This window comes from Ornithodoros turicata, chromosome 1, assembly GCF_037126465.1.
Source record: "Ornithodoros turicata isolate Travis chromosome 1, ASM3712646v1, whole genome shotgun sequence".
NCBI classification, from domain to species: Eukaryota; Metazoa; Arthropoda; class Arachnida; order Ixodida; family Argasidae; genus Ornithodoros; species Ornithodoros turicata.
In genome coordinates, this window is record NC_088201.1 from 69,714,718 (window position 1) to 69,725,397 (window position 10,680).

General features: G+C 43.1%; 1 long non-coding RNA gene across 1 annotated transcript; it reads left to right on the forward strand.

Annotated features, from left to right (window-relative positions):
• Positions 1–5,702: 5,702 nt before the first annotated feature.
• LOC135400307 (uncharacterized) lies at positions 5,703–8,026 on the forward strand. Its single transcript, XR_010424582.1, has 4 exons — positions 5,703–5,970; positions 6,458–6,535; positions 6,597–6,651; positions 7,165–8,026. It is a non-coding gene; the product is annotated as an uncharacterized LOC135400307 (long non-coding RNA).
• Positions 8,027–10,680: the final 2,654 nt, after the last annotated feature.

The window sequence follows — 10,680 nt, forward strand, 5'->3', positions numbered from 1 at the left end:
TTCAAGCAGCGTCATGTGTGTAACAGCGCGTTCCTTTACTCTGTGTTGAGTAAGGTAAATGGAAATTTGTCAGCTGTTCTGTTTCGGTCACAAGTAGGCTGTTCTTCTTTCAGTGCCTTCAAGAGCTACATTCAAGCAGCGTCATGTGTATAACAGCGCATTCCTTTTCTCAGTCTTGAGTAAGCTAAAATCTAAATCAGTCAGATGTTGTGTTTTGGTCAGGAATGAGCTGTTCTTCTTCCAGAACCTTCATGGGTTACATTCAAGCAGCGTCATATGTGCGAGAGCGCATTCCTTTTCTCAGTGTTGAGTAAGGTAAATCTATATCTATCAACTGTTGTGTATCTGTCACAAATGAACTGTTCTCCTTCCAAAGCGTTCAATGATTGCGTTCAAGCAGCGTCATATGTGCAACAGCGCATTCATTTTCTCTGTCTTGAGTAAGGTATATCTGAATGGGTCAGCTGTTGTGTATCGGTCACAAATGAGCTGTTCTTCTTCGATACCTTCAAGGGTTACATTCAAGCGGCGTCATATGTGTAACAGCGCGTTCCTTTTCTCTGTCTTCAATAAGGTAAATCTAAATCGGTCTGCTGTTGTGAATCTCTCACGAATGAGGTGTTCTTCTTACAGAGGCTTCATGGGATACATTCAAGCAGTGTCATGCGTGCAACAGCGCATTCTGTTCCTCAGTCTTGAGGAAGGGAGACCTAAATCTTACAATGATGAAAGATAGAAGTCCTTTCTATGTTGTTCCAGCCTCTGAGCATCAGTTCATGCTAAATCTTGCAGCTCTGGCGTATCGGTCACAAAAGAGCTGTTCTCGTGCCATACCTGCTACGCAAGCGACCGTTGCACAGTAAACGCATCATTGATCACGGGAGCAGGAACACACAAAATACAAATATAACAATTCCTAAACAACTCTCGTTGATAGTAATGGACTTTACCAAAAATTGAAATACGATTTTACTACGAATAAAGTTACTTTCTGATCGTTTTCATAACTTCATCTTGCAATCTTCATATTAACCTGTCCTGGTACCGAAAGCGAAATTTCCCCCAAACATGTTAACTGGTCTAGTTCGAACTGGCACCCCTTCACTTTCAGTTGCTACCAATCTAGGTTGAACTGGTACCTGTTCACTTCCCGGTTCCTACTAGTTCAGCTTGAGCTGGTACCACCAAGTGCCCAATTGCCATCAGCCCGTCTTGAACTGGTTGCACACACTGACCACTTGCCACCAGCCCAGCTTGAACTTGTGCCTGTTTACTTCCCAGTTGCTAACAGTCCAGCTTGAGCTGGTCCCACCAAGTGCCAGTTGCCACCAGCCCAGGTTGAACTGGTACCAGTTTACTTTCCAGTTGCCACCAGTGCGGTACCAGTTGGTTCCAGTTGACCAGCAGTTGGTGCGAACTGGGAACGAGCTGGTACTAGTTGACTTCCCAGCTTAATTTTTCGCCTGCGGTTGGAGAGCCTGCTTGATCAGTTCATCCTGTTGGGTGATCTGAATGACCACAATGTTCTGTGGGGAAGTACAAAGATCGACACCAATGGCTAGATATAAGAAAGAGTGCTATTCTCGATCACTATGCTTGCTAAATACAGGATCACCCACATACGTGAGCAGTGGTACTCAGTCGTTTTCTGCAATTGAGATCTTTTTATACGGTCCCTCTCTGTTCGAACATGTTGAATGGATTGTGGATCAAAATCCTCGGGAGAGTGAGCACTTTCCATCATCTTAAGATTGCGTTCTTCAGTCGACATGTCCACCTCGCTGGAAGCTAACACAAGCAGACTGGAGCACCTTTGAAAGACTTGCTGAACTTTCACCATTGTCCTTTGAGGGTAGGAGTGTCGAAGAAGCAGCTAAAATAACTACGGACATGATCATATACGCTGCCACTTGTGTCATACTCCAGTCTTCGTGTTGTCTACCAAGAACGCCAAAGCCCTGGTGGACAGAGGACTGTGCAACCACTCATAGGGAACAGAACAAAACTTGGAGCAAGTTCAGACGAAACCCAATACCAGCAAACCTTCTTGAATTTGAGAAAGCGAAAGTAAAAGCCAAATGGACACGCAAACAGGCTAAGCATAGGTTCTGGGAGAACATTTCATCCTTACAGTCTAACACTCCATCAAAAATAATGTCGGACAGACTTAGGAAAATCAGGGGTGAATGTAAAAGTTTCTCCATTCCGCTCCTGCAAGTCAACAGTGCCGCATGTGAAGTCCTCCAGCAGCAGGCCAATGGTCTTGGCGAACATTTCCAAAGTATCTCACCATCACATTACACACAAGCATTTGTGAAATTAAAGGCCACTGCAGAAAAACAGAACATTAATACGACAGAAGGAGACAATTGTACATATAACCAACCGCTTAAAATGGTAGAATTACTCAGAGCACTTTCAGCATCCAAGCATACCGCACCTGGACCAGATCGCATTACATACTCTATTTGCAACACTTGCCAAAATCATCACTAGAGCCCCTCCTAGACTTCTTTAACCTGGATTGGAAAACAGGGCACCTTCCTTCTGAATGGAAAAGCTTGCAACTGTCATCCCTTTGTCGAAGCCCGGAAAAGATGCATACAGTCGAACAAGCAATAGACTGATAGTACTCACTAGTTGCCTGGGTAAAACCTTTGAACCAATGATCAACAACCGGCCTGTATAATGTCTAGAGAAAAATGAGTACCTTGATCCGGATTTCGGAGAGGTTGCTCTACTGTAGATCACCTTGTCCGGTTAGAAACGAGAATCCGTGAGGCTTTTGTAAGAAAACACCACTGCATGAGTGTTTTCTTTGATCTGGAGAGGGCGTATGATACTGCTTGGAGGTACGGCATCATAAGGCATCTACACTCTTGTGCAATTCGAGGCCGTCTACTTTGCTGTATCATCCACTTTCTCTGGGGGAGAACGTTCAGGGTTAAAATTGGTAAGACGTTATGAAGTCAGTTTGTTCAGGAGAACGGTGTCCAACAAGGATCCGTCCTCAGTCTAACTCTTTTTATTTTAAAAATGAATTCTATAACGAATGTGATTCCACAGTCAGTCCAATATTCCCTATATGTTGATACGTGCAGATATCATGCAGTTCATCCAACCTTGCCATCTGTGAGAGGCGGCTGCAGCTTGCTATCAACAAGCTACATAAATGGTCCACCGAAAACGGCTTTGAATTCTCACCAGAGAAGACCGTATATGTACCATTCTCAAGAGTAAGAGGTGTGTTTCCTGACCCGTCACCTAGAATGAATGGTCAGGTCATTGCTGTCAGCACAAGTTTTTAGGAGTCACATTTGATAAGAAACTAACGTTTCTACCCCATATCAAACCCTTGAAGACCAAGTGTATGAAGTCCCTGAATATTCTGAAAATCCTCTCTCATAGATCCTGGGGGGCTGACCGAGACGTTGACCGAGAAACGCTGTTTCTCTCTCTTATTAGATCGAAGCTTGACTATAGTTGCATAGTATACGGATCAGCTCGACAATCTGCTCTAAAATGTATAGACCCTGTGCATGATCATGCTTTGCGACTTATTCGGAGCATTTCGTACCTCTCCAGTAGAAAGTCTGTATGTTCAGTGTTACGAGTGGCGCCTGGATGGACGATTCTGTACGCATTGATAATCCGCTCCTTCAGACAGCATCCTGCACTCTCATGCATCAAGGGAACAACGACTGAAGTCTTAACAAACCGTCTGTGACTCCTCCATTTTGCCTTCGGGTCCGATAACAAACTGAAGTTTACGAGTTTGCTTCTTATGACTCTCCAGTATTGCTCCAGGATACCATGAGGCTCCCATGGGTTCCTACTCCATCATACAATATCTCGCTTACAAAGTACCAGAAACGCAATACTTCCTCGGTGGTCCTGCAGCAGGAGTTTCAGATTCTGAATGCAAGTCTTGGTAACCGTGTGGCATTTTCTACAGACTGTTCAAAGACTGAGGAAGGTGTGTCGTGTGCAATGGTGACAGAAAATACCACGAAAGTGCATTGGCTAAACCAATCTTTCTCAATTTTCAATGCAGAGATCCTTGGTGTTATTACGTTTTAAAATTTAGAAACAGATCGGATCGTCTGTAGTTTACACAGACTCTCTCAGCACCTTGTATGCTGTCTGTGGTCTCCACGCAACAAAAAGCTCTTTTGTTCAGCACGCACGTAACCTAGCAAGCACTGTACTCTGCAAGGGTCACACTTTGATTTTCTGCTGGGTACCCAGCCACGTGAGTATAGCAGGGAACGAGAGCGCTGACCGTGCTGCTGCGGCTGCTCTCGCAGGCGAGGTCGCTCCAGTCGACATCCCTTATCAGGATCTTAGACCTCTGGTGAAGAAAGCTACCAGGATTTCTGCTACACACAGAATAGTAACAAATTGCACATGATAAAGCCGACCGTGAACAGATCACCACGGAACTTCAACCGATTATATGATGTTTTGTCCTCCAGCTTGAGACTAGGACACAATTTTTTACACAGGGATTCCTGCTCAGGGGAGAAGATTCGTCCGAGTGTTTCAACAACTTTCAATTCTCAATACTTATAATAGTTCTGAACACTCAAACCTCTCTTGGTCGGATCATATTCATACCAATGTTGGCGATGCAAATCGCAAACTTGGTTTCATCTGACGCTATCTTAGACTTGCTCCGCCTGAGGTGAGACGTCTTGCATACCACACACTAGTCAGGCCGAAGTTGGAATATGCATGTAGCATCAGTCAACACTTGTGGGCCTTCTTGAATCCATACAAAACCGAGCAGCTCGCTTTATTTTATGAGACTATTCTTTTCCGTCCAGTATTACATCATCCTTCCTCCTCTTGCACACCGTAGGAAATATTTTTGTCTGTGTTTATTTCATAAATTTTACTACACCACAACCATCTGACCTCGGTTCATCACTACGGCCCATTACATCTCCTCTAAGATCGATCATGCCCATAAAATCGACCACATTCCATGTCGTACATCCCGTTTCCAATTTTCCTTCTTCCCCAAAACCATCATTGCTTAGAACAACCTTCCCCAGTCTATCGTAGCCAACTCCGACTTTTTAGTTTTTCGCTGCCTGCTAGCTGCCAGTTTTGGTATATAATTTCCTTATCATCATCTCATATTTTAACTCAAAATGATTTCACAATATTGTTTTTCTTATGTGTTTAATTGCTTCTCCTTTTGTGTATATTTGTTGATGTAACCTCCCCCTCACATAACGCCCCCTGAGGGCACGTGCACATTCTGTGTGCATGCCCCTGTAAAAGACTCTACGACAGAAACATTTTAGGAAATTTTATCGGTATTGCCTATCCCTTCACCCAGCACTTTTGCTGGGTGACGAGCCTGTTGTGCATTTTGAGAGGGTTTTAAACTTTTTAAGCGAAATCAATGTTTTAAACAGGACGATTTTACGATCAGCATACTCCATCTTAGTGCCACAGTCACCAGTTTCACTACCAAGTAATCTAGCTGGATTCTTATCCTTTTTTAGGTGTGTTCTGTCTATTGCATTTATTTTAATTTATTTAAACTTTGTATGGCGCTCTACCGCCTAAGTTGCTTTTGCGCCACAAAAATCCAATCATCATGATCACCATCATCAATGTCATGTTTTGTCTTGGAATTTGTGTCATAATAATGAAACTGAATTTAGGTGCGTAGGTAGGAGTAAGGCTCATTGAAACAGCTGTGTACGAGACTGTGTCAAGTGTCGAGCTGTGTCGAGCGCATTTGTTTGGCGCTGTTTGTGCACTTTTCAAATTGGCTGTGATATGAATTCAAGGTGTTTTCTGGGAAACGTACGCCAACTTGTCCGAAGCTGGCGAACACCGGCCAAAGGACCGTACACTTCACCGAAGACCAGTTCGCCGGAGCAACAGAAAAGCTACGTGGAAGCGCTCGCCCATCTGTGCGAGTGACGGACCGTCGGTCGGCTCCGTTCTTTGGTAGGTATGCGGGTTCCGCAAGGTAGGTATGCTGGTGCCTAATATAGAGCCAGTCGCTGATTTTCAGAAAATGTACGCAATGATTCGTATTGCTTTCGGCAGAATTCTTCGATTCGTTACGGGAGCTCCGTCGCGATAAGTCCTCTCTGTGTCAGTATAATGAAATGAAACTATGTGGACTTAAAAAACATACCATAACTGAAAGCCGAAGACATCCAGAAGCCCAAACACAGGCTGGATGTCTCCTTGGCTATAACATAAGGAAGATATAATAACACCGACAAACAAAGCTATGAGAAAGAGAAAATGGGGATTCGTACACCTGTGTCTGCAAACCACATGCTTGACATCTTATATGGAGCCAAAGTTTATATCACTTTTGTTCTAGATTGTCGACTCCCCAGTTGTTTATTCATTGTGTGTAGTGGGTACAGTGCTGTAGGTTATGTCACATCACATTTAATATTGCGACCAAATTGTTTTATAGATATGCTTAGTGACGAACACGTGACATCCATGTCGGCCCCATCTACCTCAGGAACTGTTAAGAAAGTCTTGCCTATAGGTAACATGTTTTGCATAATATTTCATGACATTTGCTATAGCCCCCTGTTTTACTCATTCAGATACTCAATTCGCCATTGTGGGAAACCCACTTTGGATGAAGTCACCAACAGTTCGGTGAGCTTCAGATAGATAGATACATACATATAGGGTGGAAACGTAGAGCTTAATGGTGCGACCAGCTATTCTTTTTGTTGGTGACCTTCGATTGACTGTGTTTTGCAGTTCTTGAGTGTAGTACAAGGAGCTGAATGCTACTCTGTGGCAATCAAAAACACGTCTTACAAATATGGTTTCCTGGTGATTTGAGGAGACATTACACCCAGAACAAACATGAAACATGCCTTCCGATTTCCCAGCAGTGTACTGTGCAGCAAGTGCTATGCACCCGAACCGTGCCACTCACCTGCTATCTGCTTCTGTGGCGGCAATCCAAGGTTGCTTTTTGTTCACCTCTGTCTCACATAATTTGTGACATGCCACAATGTGCATATAGCTGTCTTTACCACACAAATGTTGTGCATGACATTGCTTACGTGAGTCAGCGCAAGTAGCAGTAATTGTTATAGTTGCCGTTTAGGTTCCTCGCGTGCTGCTGTGTACTGCATTGAAGTGCATTTTTTCTTGTAGGTCGCGCACAATCTTCTAAGCCTCAAAAGCTGCTGCATTATCCTGTGTCGTCGGTTGTGAGCACTCAACATGTAGAACAGAGTAGGGATATGCTGAGTGATGTGGATTCAGGCACGACAGAGTATTTCAAAGATGAACACAGACTCATACAGGACAATGCTCAATACTACATAGCTGGCCGTCTTGTTCACTTTTTCCTGAAGGAATCATCATGTACAGCTGTTCAGAAGCACCGGTTTCCGAAGCCCACAGCCTTGTTTCGCACAACCAGTTTCTTGCCCTGTTTGTTGCTGATAATGTACCTGGGAACTATTTACAGGCGTCACGTTACCTTCAGCAAACTGTCTCAAGTGTGTTTCGAGACCAGAGGTACTCTTTCTGCAACCTGTGAAGGAAGTGCTACACGAAAAGGGTGTTCTCAACTTGCTTTCTGCAAGTTTGTGTGATCACAGCTTCGGCACTCCAGTTTGCAGTGACACGTGTAAAGACCAGTTTGTGTTAAAGTTGTGTCGTCTTCGTTTACTGTAGCGTCTACAGCTTCAAAACTGAGAACTTGTAAAAGTGTCCACTTGCAAGCGAACAGTTGCTGCAAAAAAGGCTCAGAAACTTTAGATATGCCACATGTCGTAGTGACACCAAATATGCGCTCCTTGAATACTTGTCGTGCTGCTTAGCCCGTTTGTTGTGTTTCTGTGTTTTCTACCACCGTCAACATTATGGAGTGCTGCTCCCATCTTATTATAGGGAGGATGGTAACCAAATGTAAAGGAATAATGCGAAAGTTCAAACTTATACGAGATCCTAAAACCTTGATATGAGACATCACGATACCACAAAATAAATTGGGAAGTGTTACGCATCACTTATGGAGCAACCATTATTTGCACATACGCATTCTTTTTCGCTTAGAAATGTGTAGACTTGTCGCTCTGCGCACTTTATACTTTCCAGTCTTTCCCCAGTGATACAGAAAATCGTTGCTGCTTGCCACTTATATATTTTTGATTAATTTCGTTGTTCTATTCCCTAGCACACTCTTCCACGATGATAGTTTTCGATTCGCAATTTACATATGTGAGATTCTTTGCTATGTGTTCGTGTACATGATAAAATAAGCAAATCCTTTCGTGCAAACAATTGTGATTGTGCATTTGTTGTTGTATCTGACATGTACGTTGGTAATAAAAAAATATTTGTCGATCTACAAATGCCTCTCGCATGCGCGCACCATGGCAGGAACTGGGAGGGGGAAGAGAAAGGAGGAAACGGATTGGATTGGATATTGTATTAGATACTGGACCTTGGGGCGAGCGGTATCTTGCGCCACCTAGCCTGTGATATCGCATGTTTTTAGCGCCATCTGTTGAGAGGAGCGGGCGAACCAACTGGTACATTTTCTTTCAACTTTTACAGTCCTGCTTGCAACGGAGCACATTACCATTGTGCCTATGGGAGCTGTGGAGGCCTGGTTCCACCACAACTGAGTACACGCCTGGCGGACCACATGACCTCGCTCGTGATAACTGCGATAAGCCGCGCATCGATGCTGACGATGACCGGCATCTGTACGTCGACACAAGCCCCCCCCCCCCCCCCCCCCTTTGCAGAAACGGTCACCGTGTGCTGGGGTGATGAGGTAGATGTAGGCGGGGCCCAGTGGACGCTCCGTTGCGGTACGGCAAGCTGAGGACGATCCAGGGCTTGAGTGGCGACCAGGACATTGTGGATATCTGGTCGTGATATCCCACCGGGGTTGGCGTCGACTAGGCTGGCTTAAGCCTGTTGATGGACACCATGTCAGGCCGGCGAGGAAGATCCAAGCGGAAAAACTTATCCGCGCGGTCAAGGACTTTGTACGGCCTGTCGTACTCTTACAAAAATATGTATTGACGGTTTATAAAATCTCTATAAACATTCCTTTATAGAGGTCTCAACAATATCAATAAAATGTTTATAAACATTTTTATGCCATTTCTATTGCCACCTTATGAAAATTTCTATTGAAAGTCTATTCGGAATTGGCCACTGTGTTTTTCTTGATTGCCTATTACGCATGCTCTATTGACTGAGGGTAATAGAAACTCCATAGAGTTTCAATTGTTTTTATGCCCAATTATAAGTATGCATTTTCATGCAACAATTAAATAATAGGTCACATGTGAAAGCAAGAAATAATACTTTATTGCGCATACAGGGTATCCCAGAAAACGTGTCATTGACACCACATAGAATCATGCGGTCAACGACATTTGTTCTTACTAGGTTTTTGCCACCTCCTGTTGTAAAGGTCGTGTAACGTAAGTTTAATTCTGTAAATTTTTGCGAACTGAAGTCGGAAATTTGCCAAGTAAAGGTCACTTTTTTACTCCACCAATGTGAAGAGCGTGTCTAATTTATTCAAATTAATGATAATTGACAGGGATATTCAGGGGCTATCCCATCAGAAAAATAGCGGAACATCATGCTCTACGGAGCTAGCGCGCGACAAATTTTTCAGCGCAATTATTGTGAGTCCGACGAAAGCTCCGCGCGGTCAAGGACTTTGTACGGCCTGTCGTACTCTTACAAAAATATGTATTGACGGTTTATAAAATCTCTATAAACATCCCTTTATAGAAGTCTCAACAATATCAATAATATGTTTATAAACATTTTTATGCCATTTCTATAGCCACCTTATGAAAATTTCTATTGAAAGTCTATTCGGAATTGGCCACTGTGTTTTTCTTGATTGCCTATTACGCATGCTCTATTGACTGAGGGCAATAAAAACTCCGTAGAGTTTCAATTGTTTTTATGCCCAATTATAAGTATGCATTTTCATGCAACAATTAAATAATACGTCACATGTGAAAGCAAGAAATAATACTTTATTGCACATACAGGGTATCCCAGAAAACGTGTCATTGACACCACATAGAATCATGCGGTCAACGACATTTGTTCTTACTAGGTTTTTGCCACCTCCTGTTGTAAAGGTCGTGTAACGTAAGTTTAATTCTGTAAATTTTTGCGAACTGAAGTCGGAAATTTGCCAAGTAAAGGTCACTTTTTTACTCCACCAATGTGAAGAGCGTGTCTAATTTATTCAAATTAATGATAATTGACAGGGATATTCAGGGGCTATCCCATCAGAAAAATAGCGGAACATCATGCTCTACGGAGCTAGCGCGCGACAAATTTTTCAGCGCAATTATTGTGAGTCCGACGAAAGCTCCGCGCGGTCAAGGACTTTGTACGGCCTGTCGTACTCTTACAAAAATATGTATTGACGGTTTATAAAATCTCTATAAACATCCCTTTATAGAAGTCTCAACAATATCAATAATATGTTTATAAACATTTTTATGCCATTTCTATAGCCACCTTATGAAAATTTCTATTGAAAGTCTATTCGGAATTGGCCACTGTGTTTTTCTTGGTTGCCTATTACGCATGCTCTATTGACTGAGGGCAATAAAAACTCCGTAGAGTTTCAATTGTTTTTATGCCCAATTATAAGTATGCATTTTCATG